The following is a 10,797-nucleotide window of genomic DNA, read 5'->3' on the forward strand; positions in this document are numbered from 1 at the left end:
CCACTACAATCTTGTTCTTAGCATTATAATTTATTAAATTAAAAATAAAGTGTTATACTTTCTTCAAGGTCAAGGACGAGAATCTGAATACCCCATTTTGATCATTTTTATTTTTCATATATATATAAATTTAAAGAAGAAAAGGAGCAATATAGATTAATCACAGTAGCATAAAAGGGAAGAACCATCAGAAATCAGAGTGGCACAAAGTAGCATTAGTGACAAAGAGTGAAGCTGGTATCGGATGAATGCACCTAAACAAAGTTCTTATTATTTAGCTCTGCGAATTATCCTCTCTTTTGTGTTCGCCCTAAGCATTTTTTTCAAAATGCAAGCAAACATATTCACGTACAGCATATCAGCACTTCTTGAATCATGATAAGGATGGAACTGGAGTCTGGAATTACATAATCACTTTCTCTTACCAATTTAACATTAAAGCTAAACTGGACTCATTTCTTTACCTACTTGGAATTAAGGGCATTTAATGTGACTTTCTTTCCCTGTTAACAGCCTCACTGAGTTACCATGAAAGGTCCTCAGCTTTCCTCTTTCCCACTTGCTGCTGCTGCTGCTGCTGCTGCATTGCATGCCCTATGTAAAAGAAAAAGATGAAGCCATCTTAAAAACTAGTTGCAATATGAAACTTCAGTACCTAGGATACCTACATTTTGAGTTGCTTGGACACTTGCATTGGCTGTGGAAACCAACAATTCTAAGCCTCCAAGCTAATAAAGGCTTTTATTGAGTTTGAAATGCGTTGTGTCAGCAAACAAGTGGTCACCAAAAATTAAAGACTGGGCTTTTTGGAGATGGAGATGGTGCAGTATCCATTCTGAGTTGCCGGCTTCTTGTTTATATTATGTAAGTTTAGAATTATGTCTTTCATCAAATTCCTAAGAATAAATTTCTTCCCAGAACCATTTTGTTAATCACTTAATTTGTCCCTAAAAAACATTCCAATAATCTGTCCTGTTTCCCAGAACCACTAATTTGTTAATCACTTAACTTATCCCTACAAAAACATTCCAATAATCTGGTGCAGTGCAGTGCATTATCTTCCACAGATTGAAAAAAACAAATGCAAAATCCCAACGGATGAGAATCACAGAGGAACACATTGGTGAGCCAGCCTCTATCTGCAACTCTGATACAACTGTTTCCTGTTTCACTGGGTGGTCTCCTCCACTTCCAAGAGCTTTTTACTATCAATAACAGGGCAATAAATTAATCATGGTAGCATTTAAGAACTGATCGCCTGAACAAAGGAACAGAATGGAGCTTTCACTCTAAGCTTATTTCTTGTTTAATTATATTACACAGACATTCTCAGCAATCTGATTTAATTTCAAAAGCGTTCACTCATGAACTCAACTTGTCCAAACAAAAACATTTCAATAATTTGCCCTAGCTTAGTCCGCCTCATCTTTTATATATAAATTGCATAAGCAAACATAGAAAATCCCAATGAATGAGAATCATGATAGGATAACATGAAAAAGCCGGCCTCTATCTATAACTCAGATACAACTGTTCCCTGCAACCTCATTTCTTGGTCTTTTCCACAGGCCTTTTACTATAAATATGAGGGGTTTGCGATAGCCACACCTCAGAAAAGAGAGAGTTTCCATTTTTGAGGCAAAAAGAGAGAGAGAGAAAAGGAGACAACATGGCTAAGGCAAACAAGATAGCCACTTCTCTTAACTTGGCTTTGATGCTCTCTCTTCTCATCTTTGTGTCCATAGCTGAAAGCAGAATCCTTGGTGGTAAGTCTTCCATTACTGCTTAGACTCTGATGGAAAGAATCGAACTCTTTTCCATCATTATGGTTACACTAACAGTCTACACAACTTTTTGTATTAATCGTCTTAATTTAATTGTACAAAGAAAACAGAAGAGTATCGAGCTTGTCTTATAAAACACTGACATCTTTTCCTATTGATCTTTGAATGTGAAACTGGGACCACAGCAAAAGAAGCAACCCCACAATGTGACGCAGTCGTAGGTGTGGAAAGCGGAGACACTTGCTTTGACATTGCAGACAAGTTCCAACTGACTACTGAGTTCTTCGACTCCATCAACCCCAATCTCAACTGCGATGCACTCTTTGTAGGTCAATGGGTTTGTGTTGATGGGACTGCCAACTAAGTTATCAACTGCTTCTGTCCACGTCTTGAAGCAATAAAGAATGAAGCAGAGAATCAGTTATTGAATAAGGAGACGAGCTTCATTTAGTTATATATCTAAATGTAGCATTTCATTTCACCACTGGCTATTGGTTTGATCTGCCAATTAGCCACTGTTATTGTGCTAGATCTTAGCATTTTAATTTAGTAAGTTTGAAATAAAGTATGATTCTCTCTTCAATATCCCCCATGTTGATACTCTTTATTTTTTAGTTATAAGTTTAGACAAGCATAAAGGAGAAATAGATTAATCACAGTGGCATATTAAGAAAAGGATGGAACCATGACAAATCACAATAACATGGTCAGGCATCAAGACAAAGAGTACAAGACAATCCTACAGTTATAGGGGTTCTCAATGTTCTTAAATTTGTCAAAACAAAATGGTCGAAAAACATTTTGCAAATTCAAGCTGAAAATCTTTTTTTATCTAAGACAGTCACGTAACTTCTTTAACAAGATTGAAGAATAACAAAGTTTGGAAACTAGAAGATTATATATAATTGGTCTTCAGCTACTGAGAGCCTTCAGCAATACCACCCCCGCCCCATAGCAGAGATAATTACACCATGAAACCAGACACAGAAGACAAAAAAAAAAAAAATCAATGAAGCAGATTCAAATTAAAGCTAAACCCTTGATCTTTAGCTACTTGGAACATTGCAGATTGATGTGGTTTTCAAACACTCTATCAGTGAAATTGGCTGAGGTATAACTGGTTCCTCTTTATTATCCATGTGAAATGTGCATTCTTGATAGTTTGCCTAAAGATAGAGGCATGGTTTCCAGGCTTATACAACCAACATCCTCCGGCTCATAATATCATCTTTCTTGTCTTGTTAATTAGCAAACTACCTGAGTTACAATGGTCAGATCCTCAGCTTTCATCTTTTCCATTTACTGCTGCTGCATTGCATGTCCTATGACTATGAGAAAGAGAAAACTCAACCTTCAAAACTAGTTGAAATATGGAAATTTTCAGAAAATGTGGATGGGCAGAAAGAGCAGTTCAGCTGGAATTAAATAGACGTGGGATAGAGATTCGACATGAGCTCTTGGAGTATTTTAGATGGATCAGTGGAAGTGTAATATGAAACTTTAATTTAGTCGGATATAGGTGCGGCATATTTTTTATAGTTTCAACTTTAACCTTTATTTTGAGTATGTTTGGAAATATGCATTTTCTGTGGAAGCCACCATGTCTCCAAACTAATCAAGGGACCAACAAGTGCTCACCGAAAATGAAATATTTACACACTTAGAAAATACTGTGACTTTTCCTGCCATGATGTGGTAATAGGCTTCTTGGAAATGGAGGTGCTATGGTTTCCACTCTGAGTTGCCGGCTCCTTGTTAATTTATGCCGGTTTAAAATTAATTTATTTCATCAATTCCTAAGAATCAAATTTCTTCGAAACCATTTATGGATCACACACTCAACTTGTCCATACAGAAGTATTCCACTTATCTGTCCTAGTGCTGCCGCCGTATCTTCGCTAAATTGCATAAAGCAAACACACAAAATCCTAATGGATAAGAATCAGAGTGTAACACATTGTAAAGCCAGCCTCTATTTAAAACTCAGATACAACTGTTTCCTGACTCATTCATTGGTGTCTTCCATGGGCTTTTCACTACAAATATGAGGGGTTTGAGACAGCCATATCTCAGGAAAGGGGCAGTTTCCACTCTTGAGGAAAAAAGAAATAGAGGGAAGAAAAAAACATAAAAAGATGGCTAAGGGAAACAACAAGAGGGTCATTTCTCTTAACTTGATGTTGATGCTTTTTCTCGCTATCTTCATCTCCATGGCCGAAAGCAGAATCCTTGGTGGTAAGTTAATTATTGCTCAAGACACTGATAAAAAGGATTGAATGAACTTTTCCCATCATTATGGTCACACTTCACAGTTTACACAATTATTCGTCTTAGTTCTGTCGAAAACAGAGGAATATTGAGTTTGTTTTATAATATACTGACTTCTTTTCCTTTTGATCCTTGAATGGGCAATTGGGACCGTAGCCAAAAAATCAACCCCAGTGTGTGACGCAGTCATAGGTGTGGAAAGTGGAGACACTTGCTTTGACATTGCAGACAAGTTCCAACTGACTACTGAGTTCTTCGACTCCATCAACCCCAATCTCAACTGCGATGCCCTCTTTGTAGGCCAATGGGTCTGTGTTGATGGGTCTGGAAGCAATAAGGAATGAAGAAGAAAATCAATTATTGAATAAGGAGATGAACTTCATTTATTTTATCTCTATGTGGCATTTTTCATTTCATCACTGGCTATAGATTTGATCTGTCAATTAGCCACTGCTATACAGTGTGCTCTTAGCATTTTATCTTATTTAAGTTTAAAGCAAACAATTATTCTCTCTCTTCAAGGTCAAGGACAAGAATTAATATTCCCCATGTTGATTTTTTTTATTTATTTACATTTTTCCCCTACTTGCAAGAGTTCTTCAAGCACGCATATTTAACTTGTTTGCACTTCTTGAAGCATATATAATCAAGATGGAAACTGGAATTTTATAATCACTCTTTCTTTAGATACTTGGGAGTTAATGGCGTTCATGTTACATCCAAGCACATATTCCTTGGCCTCGTATGAACTCATGGATGGCCCAATTGGCTCCCCTCCATGACATTTAAGAATTAATAATTGGTGGGAATTGTTTTCCACAACAGTTCTTAAAAGTGATATTTCATACATACATGTGTCTTGGATTGTAAAACCTAAATCAATTTTATTGCATTTTACTTAAAATACCGATGGTGGTCGAACTCCCCATCGAGAATTTTTTTTTATGTGATGAATGATAAGTTTAGTTTTATCATATATTTAATCATTTTATGTTTTAGAGTTTTGTCTTTAGATAGAGCAGCTACAATTGAGAGTAGTTTTTTAGAGCTTCATTATTATGTTCATTTTAGTTCATTTTGATTAGTGGATTCTTAAGTGTTGATGCACTCCATGGACGTAAAGACACATTGATTGCCAAACACCTTATAAATCTTATATTTTTCTTTATTTTCTGCTCATGTATGTAAAGGATGTTTTCAAACAGATATATATCAACACCAAGTAGGTAAAAAAACAAAACAATCACCAAAATAGAGTATCTCATAGCTAATTAGAACAAACTCATTTTTTGTGCTGATTGGAATGGAACGACGGCGTTCACATGCAAGTCCCATATACATCGTCATCACCCATGTTTGATACTTTACCCAAAAGACTGAAATGTCATCTCTCCCCTCTATGGCAATTAGCATTAAGTTCCCCCACTTGATGTATATTCTTAGCCAATTCTAACTGATTGAAGCAAATGATAGTTTGACATGATAGCTTTGTTTCTTGGAGATCAACAGGATGAAGTGATATTTTTGCTCTTAAACAGAAGCTTCATTTTGAGTTGGTTTTCAGTATGTGTCGATCTATCACTATCATGTCATATATGGATATGAATTGCAGAGATGATACTTTTCTTAGGGCGTGCTATTGTTACACAAAGTTACAAACTAAGGTTTATTATTAGATGAGAAGTAGTTATGCGTGCAAGCAAACATGTACTCGTTACAAACAAAATTTTGTCCAAGAGTAAAGACAATGAGAGTACGAGACTCTTTCTGGCATTGACTTTCTCAATATGGAGATGGTACGGCTTCAATTCTGAATTGTCCACTCCTTATAGATATTAGGCCGGCCTAGAATTGTTGTAATTGGGATCTCTCTTTAGAAAACAATTTATGGATCACAAACTCAACTTGTTCGTACCAAAAACATTCCAATAATTTTTCCTAGCTAGCTTAGCCAGCACTATCATCCATAAACTGCATAAGCAAACACAAAATCCTATTCCACGAGAATGGCTGTGGAATGCACAGAAAAGCCGGCTTCTATCTGTAAAATTCAGATACAACTGTTTCCTGGCTCACTGGGCGGTCTTCTCCATGGCCATTCTATTATAAATATGAGGGGTTTAAGATAGTAATCATATCTCAATAGAAAGGCAGTTTCCACTTTTTAGGTAAGAAAGAGGAGAAAAGAAAAAGGAGAGGAGGAAAGATACAGTATGGCCAAGGCAAAACAACAAGGCAGCCATTAGTCTTAACTTGGTTTTGATGCTTTCTTTCCTTGTCAACATATCCATAGCCGAAAGCAGAATTCTTGGTGGTAAGTCTTAGAGCACAGACTGGCTCTGATGGAAAGAATTGAACTCTTTCTCATCATCTCACATTTGACATTTACATGTTGTGGCGCTACAGTACTATAGTGGAGGAATCCTACCTACGTTACCTTTTCATTTGGGACCATAAAAAAGTCAATCCCGCATTGGACGAAGTCATGGTGTGAAAAGCCAAGAAATATAGGGTCTGTTTGTTTAGTGTTTTCAAGAACTGTTTTCTGTTTTTGAAAACAAAAAACACCAAAAACTTATTTGGTTGAGAGAGTCATTTTTGTTTTTATTATTCCCCGTGTTCTCAAAATGGCACTGTTTAGAGAACAACAAAATGTTGTTTTCCCCGTTTTTTTACTGTTTACATAACAAAATTAAAGAACAAAAAAACCATCTATCTCCGTGTTTTTTTTTTCTTCCTGTTCTCATCTCTTCTCCAGCACAGTCGCGTCGCCTCTTCTCTAGCACAGTCGCGACATCTCTAGCAAGAAACAAAGGTAATTTCCACATATGTTGAAGTTATTTTTTATAGATCTAGTAAAATAGGCTTTTTTTTGGCAATATTTGTTGAGGGAAATGTTAGATCTAGGTAAAGAGATTTCGAATGAGATTTGAGCTTTTTTTTTTTTTTATCACCTGCTGTTAGTTTCTTTTTTTCCCGTTTATATTTTCCTGTTTGGATGCTGAGAAAAGTGGGGAACGAGAATGAAAATAGAAAAAAAAATTCCTGATTTTTTCCCGTTTTGATTTTTCTTGAGTTGTTCTGTTAAAAAAAAATAAAAACCTTACTTAAAGACATGGAAATCAAACGGGAAAATCCAGGCTTGACGGGTGAAATACCTGAGGGAAAATGGAAAAAATGAAAGAGAATCAGAAGAAGATGAGGTGTTGAATCACCAAGAACCGTTTCTTTCTGTAGATATGCTCTTCCTCTCTCTCATCCAGACTCCAAAGCCCGGTTAACCTCTACTCCAAAGTCGGTGGTGTGTGCGTGGAGAAACAGAGGAAATTTGGCAAGGTAAAAGACACCTTGCGAAATTTTCGCAAGGTGAATTACTCATGATGCGAAGTGCCATATTTTCGCATCATGAGTAAATTCACCTTGCCAAATTTGGCAAGGTGCATTTTCACCTTGCGAAAATTGCATTTTGGCAAGGTACTTTGTCTTGCCTTGCGAAATGGCTATCCCTTTGTTTGTGCTCGTGTTTCCACTTGAAATTCAAGCCTGTAAACTTTCAAAATCCTTGCTTTAACTTGTCCAAGTAGCTTCTCCATCATTTGACATGCTTGAATTGATTTATAAGCTGATAAAAACATGTAAACTTGCCACAAAATGGTTAAAACTAATTACTAAGGACCTTAATGAATTAATTGGGTTAAATGAATATGATTACTACTCAAAGGTGCTTAAAACCATTATAATTAGGTCTACAAAATAACACTTTTTGGTAGTAATCACCACACCTCACCAAACATCCTATTTTGTCATAATCCATTTTTCCTATTTTTTGTAGCTTGTTTGTATATTTGTCTGATTTAGAAATGCTATGGCGCCCAAGCAAAGCTACTTCTTCCCTTCTTCCCACCTTCTGATTTCATGAAAGCAAAAATAATTAAAAAATTATAATAAAGTAAAAAATAAAATCAAAATTATTAAATTATTTTCTATATATTACTTCAAACTTATTTTAATTTTTTCATATGATTATATAATTTAAAATATATAAATTTTAATTGTATATTTTTGTAATAAATAAAACATTAAAAAATTAATTTTTTAACATTATTGAAATCAAAATTATTGAAATCAAACGGTCAAAGGGGAATACCCATTAGCATATTCTGAGGGCTAGGTCAGTCTTGAACTCGGACTCTGCATTGATTAGCTCTTGGATGTTACTCATCTATTTTCTTGGGGTGGTGGAGAATAAGTGGAAAGAGATGTGACCGTCTCCTTACTTGCATTTATTTTGATGTCTTATTTATTTTATTTAGATTAGTTATAAATATTAGATTAATTCTTTTTTTTTAATTTATCTCATCTTAATAGAATATACTATAATTTTTAATAAAATTAAATATTAAATAATAAAAATGATTTTATTATGTTTGATTTATTTAAAAAAAATATTAAAAAATATTTTAATTTTAAAATTAATCAAGTATAAAATTAATCAAACTTACTTTTCTTTCATTTTTTTCCCCCAATTTTTGTTTCAAAGTTTATAAAAAATATTTATAAATGTGAATTTCATGACGATTATTTAATTTATTTCCTTAATAATAATAAATGTTTGTTGTTGTAGGACTGTATTAGTGCAATTGATGGCACTCATATTAGTGCATGGGTCTCAGCTGATAAACAAACCAGTTTTAGAGGTAGAAAAACAGTTATAACACAAAATGTTATGTGTGCATGTAATTTTGACATGATGTTTACATTTGTTTATGCTGGTTGGGAAGGAATAGAAAACGATGCACGTGTCTTTTTAAATGCATTGACTAGACCAGAAGTCAATTTTCCTTGGCCAAGTGAAGGAAAATATTATGTAGTTGATTCTGGTTATCCTTGTATATCTGGATTTTTGCCACCATATCGAGGTGAGCGATATCATTTACAAGAATATTGGGGTAGACGTAATCAACCTATCAGGTATAAAGAACTTTTTAATTATAGACATTCATCTCTTCGGAATATTATTGAAAGATGTTTTGGCGTTTTAAAGATCCGATTTCCAATATTAAGGATGATGCCTTGTTATAAGCCAAGTAGGCAACCATCAATTGTTGTTGCATGTTGTACCCTTCATAATTGGATTCGTCTATCAACTCGGAATGATCAATTGTTTAGAGAATACGAGGTAGAAGACCTTTCAATCGAAGGTGAAGAAGAGATCGCAAGTAGCAGAAACCATTCAATTGATTTATCAGATGAGAGTGCAGCAGCTATGGTAGCTTGTAGAGATCAAATTGCTGAAGTGATGCGGGCAAATTATATTAATGTCAATCTATGACTTATCTTATTTTTAATTTTAAATATTTGTCAACACTTTAGTGTTTTGTTAGAATTTATATATATTTGTTAACTTAACTCGTTCTCATTAGTGTTACGTGATGTTTGTTTTAATTTCTAATGATTAAATATTGCTTATAAATTTAATTTATAATTGTAAAAGTAGGATGGACAAAAGACCCATGTGAAATACATACATCATATTTTATTTTATTTTTAATAATTTATCAACTTATATAAAAATTTTAAAATTAAATAATTTTTTAAATTTAAATGAAATGTGTATTTAAAAATATTTATAAATTTATAATATAAAGTTACTTGAAGAAAATATTTTATTAATTGGAAAAGAAAAAAAAACATCTTTCAAACATGTTTTTTTATTAATTAAGTCAAACATGTTTTTTTTTGTTTTTGAGAACAAAAACTGTTTTTCAAAATTCAGTTTCCAAACACAATTTTTTTTCTAATAACACCAAAAACTGTTCTTAAAAACTGTTCTCAAAAACTGTTTTCCAGAACAGTTTTCAAAAACAGCAACCAAACATGCCCTTAGGCTCCGTTTAGTAAATGTCTTTGAAAACCATTTTTTAAATTTATTCTCCAAATTTCTATTTTACAAAAGAAATATTTTTAACAAATTCTCTATATTTTTAAAATGTTCTAAAAATAACTTTTATAAGTAGTATTTTAGTTTTAATTATTTTTTATATTTATATAATTACTTTTAAAACTATTTTTAAAAAATAAGTAAAAATAATTAAAAAAAATATTATATAAAAACATCATATTTAATGGAAAATTGTTTTTTTATATTAAATATGTTTTTTTATTATTGCATAAAATATAAAATTGATTTTAGAAACAGTTACCAGACAAGATTATATTCTCTCAAATGATACGATATGAATTTTAGAATAAAAAACTATTTATGAAAATTATAGTGAATCACACTCGATCATATAGACATTGTCGTACTACGTTTTCAAAAGCTTCCTGTCAAACCGACTCTTATTTCAATCCGTGCTGGACCGATCAATATACCAATAATAAAGTATCCAGTCAACTAGTGGAATACATCACATCAACCTGGGAGCATTAGCCGATCTGGTACATCAATATATGTTCCTATGCCCATTCCAAGACTTTAAGTGCAAAGGGGTCTCACAACTTTAAAATGCATCTACAATGTTAAGAGGAGTATCAATCATGTATATATTGTTTTGGCCCCTTTGGTCCCTTAATCCCCACACTGATGTTAGAGATCAGCTTTAATACTATTTATAATGGTTCGCATCTAACCATGTAGATATTGTTCACTCTAATCCTTAAGAGACCCTCATGGTTTTAAAACAAGTCTACATAATTAAAAAAAGTTCATATTTATATAGCCCTAATAATTTTTTTCTCTATT

The sequence above is a fragment of the Vitis vinifera genome, chromosome 10 (assembly GCF_030704535.1).
Source record: "Vitis vinifera cultivar Pinot Noir 40024 chromosome 10, ASM3070453v1".
NCBI lineage: Eukaryota > Viridiplantae > Streptophyta > Magnoliopsida > Vitales > Vitaceae > Vitis > Vitis vinifera.